The sequence below is a fragment of the Hyla sarda genome, chromosome 6 (assembly GCF_029499605.1).
Source record: "Hyla sarda isolate aHylSar1 chromosome 6, aHylSar1.hap1, whole genome shotgun sequence".
NCBI lineage: Eukaryota > Metazoa > Chordata > Amphibia > Anura > Hylidae > Hyla > Hyla sarda.
Genome location: NC_079194.1, coordinates 266,774,495 through 266,790,715, shown reverse-complemented (window position 1 = coordinate 266,790,715; position 16,221 = coordinate 266,774,495). Strand labels below are relative to the sequence as shown.

General features: G+C 43.7%; 1 protein-coding gene across 1 annotated transcript in view; it reads right to left on the bottom strand.

Annotated features, from left to right (window-relative positions):
• Nucleotides 1-16,221, bottom strand: part of RCOR2 (REST corepressor 2) — a 288,691-nt gene that overhangs the window by 43,805 nt on the left and 228,665 nt on the right. The gene's annotated exons all lie outside the window — the stretch shown is intronic.

Genomic DNA, 16,221 nt, shown 5'->3' with positions numbered 1-16,221 from the left:
GAACTCTATGCCCCCAAGCACGTGCATTTGCCCCATGAAGAGAAAGTACGGTGGCAAGAAAACACCAAAGAAATGGAGGCATTGTACATTCATAAATGGGATCACCCCTGAGAAGGGGAGGAGCCATTAGGAAGAAGAAGAGCAACTGTGGCCAAATTCGACAGAGGTCAGAGGTTATGGGACACTCCTTGACTGCCACACTGGGCGGACCATCCTCGTAAACCGGCGAGCAGTGCAAAGGCCATATCTCCATAAGAAGTTCTACACCTTGGAGTTGGGTGAAATTGTAGAGTACACCCCCGTCCAGAGCCTTCATGGAGAATGGGCTGCAGCGGTCACCAGACCAACAGCCCCAACACAACTTCCGTTCAAATATTTTCCATCAACTGATTGGGAGTCTGATCCCTTCAACTTGAGGTCGAAAAGGTCCGCTCCTAAAGCCTCCACCAGCGTACCCAAGGAGGAGGAGCCTCAACAGCCAAGTTCATCATCTTCTACATACAGAAAAGAGTCCAGTTCTTCATCTTCTACATACCGTCGAGAGTCAAGTTCTGCACAGGGTGAAAAAAGTAGGCCAAAGTTGCGGCCGCCCAAGTCAGTACCTAGACCCTCTCGGAGCAGTGAGAGTTTGTCTGACCCTGGGGTACCAACATATGTACCTAGGCCCTCTCAGAGCCATGAGAGTTTGCCTGTTCCTGAGGTACCAACGAAAGGTTCATGGGTCCATCCTAGTTTGGAGATGGTACTCAAGCCCTATTACCCCACTTTGATCCCAGCTACAAAGCCTGTGTCTCCTTCTAATGCTGCCATCCACCACTCCATCCTCACCAATGTGGTGTGGCAAAGCTATGTCAATTCCATACCTGCCCCTGATGTTGGGAGGTACAGAGGAACCAGGAGAGGCACAACAAGGGTAAAGAAGAATATTCTCTGAAGAGACTTTAAAGTAATGTCAGATTGTTTCTTGTGTTAACCACTTTTATTTTGCAGCAACCAAGTTCAGGAATTGTGCCTAGCAGGACTGTGCTAAGATTGTTTCAGTTTAAAGTTCAGCAAAGTAACCACTAAGCTTGTGCCTGACTATTAAGTCAAGAGACTCCTAGCCAGTAGGAGATTCATTAAGGACTGTACCCGGCTGAGTTGTGGCTAAGGCCGTGTTTGCCTTTCCCTTCCATGGACTCTTAGTGTAGGTGGACTGCTGATCCTTACACGCCACTTTGTATATTTTCCTTTAATTGGACTCCTAGTGTAGGTGGACTGCTGATCCTTACACATCCGTTTTATGTATATACCAGCAGCTTCATAAGAACTCTTATGCTAAATGTTGCACTTATCAGGTGAATGCGCCTGAACCCTGTTGGAGTGTTGATGATTGTGTAAATTGTACAATGGATATGTATATGGGTTTTGTACGAAGGAAGGTATCCTTGTGTCTGTGTACATAAAACAATAGGTAAGGGTTGTACATAGAAAGATAGTCTAATGTCTATGTACATAAAAAGTGAGTCAGAGCTGTACACGAAAAATGTCAGTGTGTTGCACGTGTACACTCAACACTAAAAACGTAAAATGATTCTTATACATACAAATGAATAAAAAGTTCTAAAGGTGTTTATTAGTTGCTAAATAGGAGACACCCCGGCTCCTCCGAGGGTAGTATTATTGCTGTCGCCAATCGCTAGCACCTGTCTCAACAAAAATAATAGGGAAGATTAGCCTTAAGATAGTACTTGCTCACATAGTGCCTTAGCTAACTGACTTAAATGTACTACTTCAAGTTTCTCTAGTACATACACCAAAGTGAATATCTCACTTAAGAAAACACTTTAGGGATTGTAGCCTATTGTAATTCAATTGTTAGGTACACTTCTTCTTCTTCTTTGCGTGTGTGAGATGCTCTACCTGGCCAGTAGGTGCTCTTGTGAGCTAACAAATGAAACACGTAATTATTAAAGTAACCTAGGTAGGTTATGTGAAGTGCTCTAGGGGTAAGTAGCGTGTAGCCGATAGACTCTAGCAGCCAATCTTACTGTGACCTAGCTTCCGGCTAGCCAGTATACCTTATGTGTACTAACAGGAAACTCATTGTTGGCGAATAAAATGGGTGAGATAATAAAATTGTTTAGTCAGCTTGAAACTAAAGGTATAAAGAGCTGTGCTAATGTTTAGTTAGCCTCATAAAGATGTGTAGAGAGCTAATAAAATGCCTTAGGAGCTAGAAACTAAATGTTAGATAGCTGCCCAATTGTCTAGTAATCTTTAAAATGTATAGTAAGCTTAATAAAATGTCTTAGAAGCTAGAAACTAACGGTCTAGATAGCTTCATAATTAGATAGCTTCATAATTGCTTAGTTAACTTCAAAACTGTCTAGTAGGATTACTAGTCTACAAAATGTTTAAAATGCCTAGAAAATGTCTAGTAGGTTTAAAAGTACCTAATATGTATAAAAGTTTGTCAGGATATAGATTCTGTCTAGTTAGAGATCCTGCTTAAGTCTGTCCTAGTTCCTCTGCCATAGGGGACAGGCGTCGGGGTCAACTTATTTTAAGTAAGGGGGTTTGTGGTGTCCCGGCACCGGATTGCATCCGTTGCCTTGTGGTGAGGTCCCCAAAGTCAGAGTACCTAGGTGTAGGGGGGGTCCTCATCCTTAGCTAGTCCATTGTCACCCCTTTTGTAATTAATATTATTCAAATTTAATGTGTATATATTTATATAGTAAGTGTACTTATCTAGTTAGCATAGCAGGACCTGCGGGTCACGTGATCAGGTAAACTCAATGATTTTTGCTTAAGGGCCTTTGGAGGTCCCTATGACGTATTGCACCCATCATTCCTTGTAACGGTGAGTGAAAGTTATTCGGACCAATTAAAATGGCCCTGCCCCTGCCCATATAAGGGAGCGGCGGCCATTGTTAGCTCTCTTTCCTCGTGGACTGTTGACGGAGAAGGATCTGCGCTGCAGTCATCAGTGAGTTTAGGCCCGAGCCTTGCGGCGACGGCTGATCTCTTCTAAACGGTGAGTATGTCAATCCCTAAGCACGCTGCAAGATCGCCGGACCTTATCTATCCCCTAAATCCGGACGGATCTTCGCAATTAACTCTAAATTCAGAGACTTAGAACACAAGTCAAGGTCCGCAACAACTGTCAGTCACTGAAGTGTATAGAGACTATTTGAATGAGACTGTTACTGTTCATTGGATGTACCGCAAGTCTTAAAGTAAAGTTTATCCAAGTTCAAGTTCAACTACCTTGTGGACCTTCAGTCATTTTATGCATGCACCTATCATTACTGGGAAGGCGGTGATAGGCCGTTGAATTACCTCAGCATACTAGCCCTCAGCCTGGCGTCACGAACAATATGGTTAAACTTAACCCTTGATATACTGAAACAACACCCTGACTACACTACCCCTACCCCTGAGGCCTACCACACGTGTTTGTTGGCCGCCCAAAAAACCAAATTGACCCCACAGTCCTCACTGAAATGGACTCTACGTTTTTTTTTCTTTTTTTAGTGAGGACTATCAATTTGATGGCTTGCTCAAACAACCTTTTGTGCACACGACAGAAAATCCCAATTCCGGAGTCTGCAGTAAGAACAGACATGTCTATTCTTTCTATGGAATCCGCACGGAAAATCATTGCCATATATGAGAGACACCAGCATGTTCTGCCAGCACTCTGCTGTCTGTGGAATGTCCGCATGCATATTTTCCAGGCGGACATTCCACCGTCTGAACGCAGCCTCTGCCTCCGATATGCAAATCACTAATTTAGGCCACAAAGGTGCATGGAGCTCTCTCACTCCAGAGCCCTGTCGTATTTCAAGGAATCAGTTTAGGGCAGCATATCTGGTATTTCTGTAGTCGGGAGAAATTGAGTTACGAATATTTGGGGGCTTTTTCTTCTTTTGCCACTTTTGAAAATGAAAAAAGGGGTAAAAGGAGAAAAATCCCCCAAAATAAGTAACGCAATATCCCCCGAGTCCAGAAATACCCCTAATATGAATGTAAAGCTATCCGCGAGTGCACAACATGGCTCAGGAGTGAAAGAGCACCATGTACATTTGAGGTCTAAATTTGCGATTTGCACAGGAGTGTGCAGAGGTTCTGACAAAAGCTTACAAATTGGAGAAATTTGAATACAAATTCTTGGGTGCATTTTCTTATTTTACCCCTTGTAAAAGTGAAAAGTTGGGGCTACACCAACATGCCAGTGTAAAAAATGAAACTTTGTTACATTTGTGAAATTTGTTAGCCACCTGTGGTGTCCAAATGCTGCATTACATTTCTTCAGAGGTGTAGTTTCCAAAATGGTGTCAAATGGGGGGGGGGGGGGGGGAGTCAACTGTCTGGGCATTATGGGTGCTTTTTAAATGCAACATGGCCCTCAAAATATATTCCAGCCAAATTCTCTCTTCAAAAGCCAAATGGCGCCTTTTCCGTCTTGAGCCCTGCTGTAAGTCCCGCTGAGAACTTTAAGTCGGCTTTGACAGCGGCAATCTAAAAGGTTAATCACCGGCCGCGGTGATCGTCGCATACCAGCTATTAAAAGCGGCCCCCAGCTACTGAAACAAGTTGGGGGCCACTGGGTGTGGAGCAGACTCCACCCAGGAGCTCGCTTCATACACCCTGAGTGCCGCCGACGCAGGGCTAAAGGCCTGAAAAATTCTCTTTTCAAAAGCCAAATGTTGATCCTTCCCTTCTGAGCTTTGCTGTGTGCCTGCATTGCACTTTACGTTCACGTATGGGGTATTTCTGTATTCTGGAGCAATTGGGTTACAAATTTGTGGGACTTTTTCTCCTTTTACCCTTTGTGAAAATGAAAAAATTGGGGTTACAACGTTTGTGTTAAAATTGTTGATCTTTACTTTTCACCTCCACTTAGATGCTATTCCTGTGAAACACCTGAAGGGTCAAACTGTCATTTTGAATACGTTGAGGGGTGCAGTTTCTATAATTGGGTCATTTATGGGCAATTTTTAACAAGAAGGCCCCTTAAATCCACTTCAAACTGAACTGGGTTCTGGGGAAAAAAAAGATTTTGAAAATTCTGTGAAAAACTGGAAAATTCCTGCTGCCGTCTTCAAAAAGCGAAAACATGTCTACTTTATGGTGCTAACATTAAGTAGAGATATTGGGGGAGATTTATCAAGAGATTAAGAGCATTTTTTGCTTACAAAAGTCGCATGTGTGCCTAAGCAATTTTTGGTGATCACAGCTTCGGTGGGAAATCTGAAATTACAGAGCCATAGTTTGAGCCGGCCAGCTCCGTGGCCTACCGTCTGCTAGCTGTTGTAACTACAACTCCCAGCATGTCCTCACTGTAAGCCATGATTACTGCTCTGGTAGGAAATATGACATTACAGTGCCCTAATTTCATATTTTCACCAGCCAACCGCCCACATCTATCTCCTACCCGCTAGCTGTTGTAACTACACTGCTCAAAAAAATAAAGGGAACACTACATCTCAACGAATGAACTAATCGTATGAAATACTTTAGTCTTTACATAGTTGAATGTGCTGACAACAAAATCACACAAAAATTATCAATGGAAATCAAATTTATCAACCCATGGAGGTCTGGATATGGAGTCACACTCAAAATCAAAGTGGAACATCACACTACAGGCTGATCCAACTTTGATGTTATGTCCTTAACCCCTCAAGGACCCAGCCATTTTACACCTTAGGACCCGGCCATTTTTTGCACATCTGACCACTGGCACTTTAAACATTAATAACTCTGGAATGCTTTTAGTTATCATTCTGATTCAGAGACTGTTTTTTCGTGACATATTCTACTTTAACATAGTGGTAAAATTTTGTGGTATCTTGCATCCTTTCTTGGTGAAAAATCCCAAAATTTGATGAAAAATTTGAAAATTTTGCATTTTTCTAACTTTGAAGCTCTCTGCTTGTAAGGAAAATTGATATTCCAAATAATTTTTATTTTTATTCACGTATACAATATGTCTACTTTATGTTTGCATCATAAAATTGGCGTGTTTTTTTACTTTTGGAAGACACCAGAGGGCTTCAAAGTTCAGCAGCAATTTTCCAATTTTTCACAAAATTTCCAAACTCACAATTTTTCAGGGACCAGTTCAGGCTTGAAGTGGATTTGAAGGGTCTTCATTTTAGAAATACCCCACAAATGACCACATTATAAAAACTGCACCCCCCAAAGTATTCAAAATGACATTCAGTCAGCGTTTTAACCCTTTAGGTGTTTCACAGGAATAACAGCAAAGTGAAGGAGAAAATTCACAATCTCCATTTTTTACACTCGCATGTTCTTGTAGACCCAATTTTTGAATTTTTACAAGAAGTAAAAGGAGAAAATGTATACTTATATTTGTGGCGCAATTTCTCTCGAGTAAGGACATACCTCATATGTCTATGTAAATTGTTCGGCGGGCGCAGTAGAGGGCTCAGAAGCGAAGGAGCGACAAGGGGATTTTGGAGAGTACGTTTTTTTTAAATGGTTTTTGGGGGGCATGTTGCATTTAGGAAGCCCCTATGGTGCCAGAACAGCAAAAATCCCCCACATGGCATACCATTTTGGAAACTAGACCCCTTGAGGTACGTAACAAGGAATAAACTGAGCCTTGATACCCCACAGGGGTTTCACGACTTTTGCATATGTAAAAAAATAAAAATAAAATTTCACTAAAATGTATGTTTCCCCCCAAAATTCAGATTTTTCCAAGGGTTAAGAGCAGAAAATACCCCCCAAACGTTGTAACCCCATCTCTTCTGAGTATGAAGGTACCCCATAAGTTGACCTGAAGTGTATTATGAGTGAACTACAATGCTCAGAAGAGAAGGAGTCATATTTGGCTTTTTGAGAGCAAATTTTGCTCGGGGGCATGTCGCATTTAGGAAGCCCCTATGGTGCCAGGACAGCAAAAAAAAAAACACATGGCATACCATTTTGGAAACTAGACCCCTTGTGGAACGTAACAAGAAATAAAGTGAGCCTTAATACCCCACAGCGGTTTCACGACTTTTGCATACGTAAAAAAAAAAAAATTCACTAAAAGGTGTGTTTCCCCCCCAAATTTCACATTTTTGCAAGGGTTAATAGCAGAAAATACCCCCCAAAATTTGTAACCACATCTCTTCTGAGTATGGAGGTACCCCATAAGCTGACCTGAAGTGTACTATGGGTGAACTACAATGCTCAGAAGAGAAGGAGTCATATTTGGCTTTTTGAGAGCAAATTTTGCTCGGGGGGCATGTCGCATTTAGGAAGCCCATATGGTGCCAGGACAGCAAAATAACCCCCACATGGCATACCATTTTGGAAACTAGACCCCTTGAGGAACGTAACAAGGCGTAAAGTGAGCATTTACCCCCCACTGGTGTCTGTCACATTTTTGGAACAGTGGGCTGTACAAAATTTTTAATTTGCACAGCCCACTGTTCCAAAGATCTGTCAGACACCTGTGGGGTGTAAATTCTTACTGCACCCCTCATTACATTCCGTGAGGGGTGTAGTTTCCGAAATGGGGTCACATGTGTTTTTTTTTTTTTGCGTTTGTCAAAACCGCTGTAACAATCAGCCACCCCTGTGCAAATCACCTCAAATGTACATGGTGCGCTCTCACTTCTGAGCCTTGTTGTGCGCCCCCAGAGCACTTTGAGCCCACATATGGGGTATCTCCGTACTCAGGAGAAATTGCGTTGCAAATTTTGGGGGGCTTTTTTCCCCTTTACCTCTTGTCAAAATGAAAAGTATAGGGCAACACCAGCATGTTAGTGTAAAAAGTTAATTTTTTTACACTAAGATGCTGGTGTAGACCCCAACTTCACCTTTTCATAAGGGGTGAAAGGAGAAAAAGACCCCCAAGATTTGTTAGGCAATTTCTGCCGAGTACAGCGATACCCCATATGTGACCCTAAACTGTTGCCTTGAAATACGACAGGGCTCCGAATTGAGAGCGCCATGTGCATTTGAAGCCTGAATTAGGGATTTGCATAGGGGTGGACATAGGGGTATTCTACGCCAGTGATTCCCAAACAGGGTGCCTCCAGCTGTTGCAAAACTCCCAGCATGCCTGGACAGTCAACAGCAATGCAATACTGGGAGTTGTTGTTTTGCAACAGCTGGAGGCTCCATTTTGGAAACAGTAGCGTACCAGACGTTTTTCATTTTATTGGTGAGGGGGGCTGTGTAGGGGTGTGTGTATATGTAGTGTTTTTTACTTTTTATTTTATTTTGTGTTAGTGTAGTGTAGTGTTTTTAGGGTACAGTCACACGGACGGGGTATTACAGCGAGTTTCCCGCTGCGAGTTTGAGCTGCCGCGCAAAATTTGCTGCATGGCAAACTTGCAGCCTGATACTCACTGTAAGCCCCCTGCCCATGTGAATGTACCCTGTACATTCACAGGGGGGGGACCTCCAGCTGTTGCAAAACTACAACTCCCAGCATGCACAGTCTCAGTGCATGCTGGTAGTTATAGTTTTGCAACAGCTGGAGGCACACGGGTTGGGAAACACTGAGTTAGGAAACAGACAATGTTTCCCAACCAGTGTGCCTCCAGCTGTTGCAAAACCACAACTCCCAAACATTCTCAGACATGCTGGGAGTAGTAGTTCGGCAACATCTTTAGAGCCAGATGTTGCCGAACTACAACTCCCAGCATGCTTGGAGTTGTAGTTTTGCAACATCTGGAGGACTACAGTTTGCAGACCACTAATACAGTGGTTCCCAATCTGTGCCCTTCCAGATGTTGCAAAACTACAACTCCCAGTATGCCAAAACTGTCCAGGCATGCTGGGAGTTGTAGTTCTGCAACATCTGAAGGGCCAGATGTTACAGAACTACAACTCCCAGCATGCCTAGACAGTAAGGGCATGCTGAGGATGTGTAGTTTTGCAACATCTGGAAGGGCACAGTGGTCCAAAAACTGTGGACCTCCAGAAGTTGCAAAACTGCAACTCCCAGCATGCCCAGATGCCAAGGGCTGTCTGGGCATGCTGGGAGTTGTAGTATACAGGGTCCCAATACAGCAATGCATGTCGCTTTACGGCGACGTGCATTGCTGTAAAGGGCCCGACCGCGGCTTAAGATCTACTCACCTGTCGCCGCCGTCGCCGTCTTCACGCCGGGATCCGGGTCTTCAAGGACGAGGTAAGTACCGGGGCTGGGCCCCAGCACTCCCCCGTCCCCCGCCGCGTCCTCCGGTCTTCCTCCCGTCCTCTCCGGACTTCAAGAGGCCGGGCAGGGCGGGAGGAAGTAACTGCCCCCCCCCCCCCTGCGATTGGTCGGTTAACTAACCGACGGATCGCAGGGAATAGGAGGAGGTGGCAGGCTTGCCACCTCGCTCCTATTCTTTAGCATGGTCCTGGCTGTCTGTGACAGCCGGGATCATGCAAAATTACCGGGCGGTCGGGTCCCAGAGACCCGATCAGCCCGGTATCGCCGCAGATCGCAAGGGCGATTTCCCTTGCGATTTGCGTGGCCCCCCTCGGCGTTTGCCCTGGATGCCTGCTGAAGCATTTCAGCAGGCATCCGGTTCCGATCTCTGCCCGGCGCGCGGCAGGGACCGGAAAACGCCAGGACGTACGGGGACGTCCTGGGTCCTTAAAGCCCAGGGTGTGGGGACGTCCTGGGTCCTTAAGAGGTTAAAGGGGTTCTCCGGTGCTTACACATCTTATCCCCTATCCAAAGGGGTCTCCGCCCCAGTGTGATGTCACGCTCCGCCCCTCAATGCAAGCCTACCGGAGGGGGCGTGACAGCTATCACGCCCCCTCCCGTAGGCTTGCATTGAGGGGCGGAGCGTGACGTCACACGGGGTTGGAAGCGTGACGTCACACGCCGCCGGCCCTGTAGTCACCCGTAATCAGACCCGGAGCGAACACGCTCCGGGGACTGATTACAAACGGGGTGCCGCGTGCATGATCACGGGTGTCCCCAGTTGCGGGACTCCCGCGATCAGGCATCTTATCCCCTATCCTTTGGATAGGGAATAAGATGTGTAAGCACCGGAGAAACCCATTAAAACAAGTCAAAATGAGGCTCAGTAGTGTGTGGGCTTCCACATGCCCGTTTGAGCTCCCTACAATGCCTGGGCATGCTCCTGATAAGGACAGTCTGTGGTGCAACATGATGTCCCAGATGTGCTCAATGAAATTCAGGTCTGGGGAACAAGGCTCTGAGTGTTCTCCTTTATGTACAAAGCAGACTGGCAGCTCGTAGTGTTTAGGACTCCAGCATGAGTCTGAAATGCTTGCTGCCAGGACTGGTATGGAGAACCCTAGTGGTCATTTCTTCAAAGTGGATAGAAAGAAAGAAAGAAAATAGAAAGAAGGATACTTTTTTAATAACATGCAATTGTAAAGTTATTCTGCATACATTAATCTATAATATATCAAAAGTTTTTTTGATGAGAGGTACCCTTTAAGTGTTCCCTTTATTTTATAGAGCAGTGTACAACTCACAGCATGTCCTCACTCTAAGGGTATGCTGGGAGTTGTAGTCTTGCAACAGCTTGCAGGCGGGGGCCGGGGAGCCATAGTTTTAGAACAGGGTGCCTCCCATTGGAGTTGTAGTTTAGCAACAGCTGGAGGCACTTTGGTGTTAAAATGGCTCCCCAGTATCCCACCCTGCAACTCCCACCCTCCCACTCCCCTGATGGGAGTTGTAGTTTAAGAACAGCAAGACTCCAGCTGGTTCTTAACTGTCAGGCATGCTGATTTTAAATTAAGACTCATTTCCAGACAGCCAAAGGCTGTCTGGAAATGATAGAGGGCGTAGTTTAGCAACAGCTGGAGGTTCCCTGTGTGGAAACCCTGCTTTATGGGCATTCTTCTAAGGGGAGAGCGCCATAAATGTACTAACCAACTTGTGTTTTTTTTTTTCTCCTTTCAGATCAGTGTATCCTGAGGACGTCGTCTGATTCGGTAGACTATCGATGACCTGCAATTTTTTGGTTTACTATTAATAAAATGGTTAATGAGGGCTTGTGAGCCCCCATGAGGGCTTAGGAGTTTTCTTTTTGTACATGCTTAGCAGTGGAAGCTTTCGTATAAGCTGAGTCCATTTATAACCCCCAATTATAACCCCTGTTCCCATCACCACAGGGATGCCGGGTACCCAACAGAACTGATACCAAACAGGCCCAGAGTGTCAAGAATGGCACTCCTGGGCCTAGGCAGTAACAGGCTGGTGTTATTTAGGCTGGGGAGGGGCAGTAACAATGATCCTCGCCCACCCTGGTAATGTCAGTCTTGCTGCTTGATTGGTATCTGGCTGAGAATAAAAATAGGGGGAACCACACACTTTATACAAGCCAAGCAGCAACAGCAACCAGGGTCGGCGAGGACCATTGTTACTTGCCCTCCCCAGACTAAATAACCCCAGCCTGTTACCGCCTAGGCCCAGGAGCGCCATTCTTGATGCTCTGGGCCTGTTTGGTACCAGCTCTTTACCCTGGTCCCTGTGGCAGTGGGTACCAGGGCAATGATTGGGGATTAGCGGTAGCTGTAAAAAGGGGCTAACATTAAGCTTCGGCTTAGTAATTGATTCTGTCTAAAAGACTGCTTCCACTACTAAGTCTGTAAATTAAATAAAAAACACAACACGTTTTTATTCCCTTAAAGACTCAAAAAATTTTAGTTTTTGTACTTATAATTTTTAGAAGGGGAGGAGGAAAAAACTAAAACCTGTTCAATTTTGCACCTACAGACCCATATAAGGGCTTGTTTTTTGAATCACCAATTATACTTTGTAATGACATCACTTATTTTAGAACATAATCTGCGGCGAAACAGAAAAAAAATTATTTGTGGGATGAAATAAAAAAAAAAACACAATTTTGAAACTTTGGGGGGCTTTGGCTTCTACACAGTGCACTTTGTTAAAAATGACACCTTATCTTTATTCTGTAGGTCCATACGGATACCCATACTCAAATAGGTTTTATTTTATTTAACTACTTATAAAAAAAATACTAAATACATGCACCAGCATTAGCATGTTTAAAATTATCATCTTCTGACCCCTATTAACTTTTATTTTTCCGCATACGGGGCTATATGAGGGCTATTTTTTTGAGCCATGGTCTGTAGTTTTTATCGGTACCACTTTTGTTTTGATGGGTCTTTTTGATCGCTTTTTATTAATATTTTTATGGTATATGAAGTGACCAAAAATGCATAATTTTGGACTTTGATATATTTTTTTTTTACTTGTACGCCATTGACTGTGTGGTTTAGCTAACAATATATTTTAATTGTTCGGACGCATGCTGCGGTACCACATATGATTATTTTTTATTTCATTATTTTTATTTAAAAAATGGGAAAAGGGGGTGATTTAAACTTAATAGGGAAGGGGTTAATTAACCCCATAGGAGGCTACAACATGCAATCTTCTGATTGCATACACTTATCAATGCTATGCCATAGCTTATCATTGATCAGTGTTCTCGGCGCTCTGCTATTCTAGCCTGCTGAGCAGGCTTGGAGCAGCAGATCACCGACTAGATGACGAGGAGGCAGGTGAGGACCCTCCTGTCGTCCACAGTAAGCTGATCGGGACATTGCGATTATGTCGCGATTGTCCTGATCAGCTCCGCTGAGCTGCCAAGATACTTTTGGTTTCATTTTAAACGTTGTGATCAACTTTGATTGCGGTGTCTAAAGGGTTAATGCCGGGCATTGGACCGATCGGCCATGCCCGGCATTAGCCGTGGGTCCTGGCTGCCCGTAGCAACTGGAAACCATCGGGTTTAACCCATTATCTACTGGTGAGAATGGTTTAAACTCTGTTAGCGGGACCAGGAAGTACAGGTACGCCCTGAGTCCTCAAGGATTTGGGAACTGTGCATACAGGTACGCCCTGAGTCCTCAAGGATTTGAGAACAGGGCGTATGCGTACACCCTGCATTCTCAAGGTGTTAAAAACTGATCCCAAAAGACATATTTAGGGGAAAAAGTACATTTAGGGGGGAAAAAAAAGTGGTAAAAAATATGTAACACATATATCTCACACATTTTTAACACAGCTGCCAGTTTACAGCAGAAAAGTCACAGAGGAGAGGAGGTAGTGTTACAAATTGGTGGTCTGAAATCATTTATTGGTTTTTGCTTATGTGAGCCAAATTTATTAACCCTTATGATAGTATGATAAATATGTCCCACATAAGCAAAACTAAAGCAGAAAAAAAATGACTTCAAAACTTGCTAACTAAAGCAACAATGAAAAATGTCCTCCATTGTATGTGTGAAACATGTCATTTTTTTTAGAATGACCATTTTCCTTACAAACAGAGCATTTCAAATTTCGAAAAATGCCAATTAAAAAAAAAAAAATTCACAAAAAAATAAATAAATAAATGATTCAAGTATCGACGAAGTTACCACCATCTTAAAGTAGAATATGTCACGAAAAAACTCTCAGAATGAAATTCATAAGTAAAAGCATCTCAGATTTATTAATGCATAAAGTGACAGAGGTCAGATTTGCAAAATTTAGCTGTGTCCTTAAAGGGGTACTCAGCCCCTAGACATCCAAAGGATAGGGGATAAGATGTCTGATCTGTCCTGCAGCACCCAGTGTCATCTGCTGCACTGGACAAACTTCGCTCCGTGCCTGATGACGGGCGATACAGATGCCGGAGTATCGTGACATCACACACCGCCCCCTCAATGCAAGTCTATGGGAGGGGGCTTCATGATACTCCGGCCCTGTATCACCAGTCATCAGGCACGGAGCGAACTTCGCTCCGTGCAGCAGATGACACTGGGTGCTGCAGGAAAGATCGTGGGGGGTTCCCAGTGGCGGGACCCCCACGATCAGACATCTTATCTTTTGGGGTGGAGTATCCCTTTAAGGCCAAAAGGGGCCCTTAAGGTGTCAATGGGCCCACTGCGGGTAATTTACCCTATCAATGTGATGTAAAACAGGCATTATTCCATTGCACCCCCCAACCCACTACCACCATTGATTGACTAAGCTATGTTACTCTAATTTACACTGTGCAAATAGTCTCTCACCTCAGAAATCAATTTGTGTAACCAAACCAAAGTTTTATGATGTTTCCTTTAAATGTATTGCTTTAGCAGTCCTCTGCCAGCTCATGACCTTGGGGGACCAGGAGGTCACAAATATGCAAATTAATATATTAAATTAGTAATTTTGGGGGAGGAGGGGGTCTACAGTTGGGTGCAAATTTTTTGCTTTTTGGCAATGAAATGTTAGAAAACTGATATCTTAAGGCTCCCATAAATGTTAGCACACAATAAAGGTCAAACGTGCATTCTTACTGTCAGAACAGATTAAGTCAGCGGAGAGAAGGATAAGGCCGGGCTCACACGGGATGATTTACATGTTCTGTCGGGCACTAGGAGCGCTTGGAACTACATTGTCGGCAATGCATTTCTGAATGTAACCAGCAGAAAGAATAGTCTATTCTTTCTGGGGATGCCGGAATGGGGATTTCTGTGGCAGTAACATGCCGCAGAAATTCCAGTGTGCAAAGTGCAACAGAATCCCTTTTCCATGGAATTGTGCTCGGAAATGCCACAGTGTTAACATAGCCCAAGGAATGCTGAATTTCAAATGCCCAATACCATTATTCTCATGAGGCACATCGGCATTGTATTTCATGCTGCGGATATGGCCGCCGGCAGTCGCAGAGACTGCAGAGCACGTTCCCAGCTCTGGCAGGGAAGCTCTACGTGTCCGCTCATAGTGGCAAGTGAAGATAAAAGAAAAAATACTCCAAAGTGGAGCTATCAAGTAAAAATTAAGATCATGAAATGCTCTCTGGATTAGCAAACCATAGTTTATTAAAAACAATTTACATGAACAACCATAGAAAGACACATTTATGGTAGTGTCCTACTCCTTCTCAATTGCAGATGTATAACTTACAGGACTCATGGACGCTATATATATTCAAAAAGAGCACCAATGTAGAGGGGGGCATGATAAGCCTGTTATAGTGCGTCTATACGCGTGCATAAAAAGAAGAATAAATTACAATAACTAGCAAAGGATGGTAAGAGCAACTTAATAATGGCAGTTATATGAAAAAATATTAGACATTTTGAGCTAAAACATAAAATTACATGACACAACCTGGATACAGTTCAACAAAATTCTTCCGGGCAATATGTAAACACAAAGCTTTTCAAGACACGTGTGCAACGGGATGTGCAACAGCTTTGAAGTAGTCTGTAGCGCAACAAAGTATAAAGGAAAAGCGTGTACTTACAGCGATGTCTTTCTCCCTCTTTTCTTTTGTAAGTACATGCTTTTCCTTTACACTTTGTTGCGCTACAGACTAGTTCAAAGCTGTTGCACAGCATCCATGTGTCTTGGAAAGCTTTGTGTTTACATATTGTCCAGAAGAATTGTTTTGACTGTATCCGGGTTGTATCATGTTCAGGAAAAGTTCGGCGCTGACTGGGAAAAGGACACCAAATAGGTAGTGTACCTTTAAGAAGGAATTTATTGTAGGTAATGCAACGTGTTTCCCCACGCATGCGTGGCTTCATCAGATGCCTGATGAATTCCTCCTTGAAGGTATACTACCTGTTTGGTGTCCTTTTCCTGGTCAGCGCCAAACTATTCCTGAACTAGAAGCCCGCCCTTGTCGATTACTGTCCATATCAGGAAGGCTGCAGACTGCGGACTATCAATCCACACGATCTCCATTGTTGTGTATGGGCTACCCAACTATGTCGGGTGAGCAGTGATTTCTCCCCCTATTCCTTCCACATTTAAGTGATTTTACTCCACAAGGAGCACCTCCGCCTCTTTTCTTTTTTTCTACGGGTTGTATCATGTAATTTTCTATGTTTTAGCTCAAAATGTCAAATATTTTTTAATATAACTGCCATCATTAAGTTGCGTATAGATGCACTATAACGGGCTTATCACCTCCCCCTGTAAATTGGCGCTCTTTTTGAATATATATAGCGTCCATGAGTCCTGTATGTTATAAATCTGCAATTGAGAAAGGGTAGGACACTAACTGAAACGCGTCTTGATATAGATGTTCATGTAAATAGTTTTTAATAAACTATGGTTTGCTAATTAAAAGAGCATTCCATGATCTTCATTTTTACTGTATAGCGCCACTTTGGAGTATTTTTTCTTGTATCTTCACTTGCCTAATTACTGGATCCCATGCCCTGGACATATGGGTGATATTCATATCCTCAAGGGGTAATCCAGATGAGAGTCCATAACTCAGACCC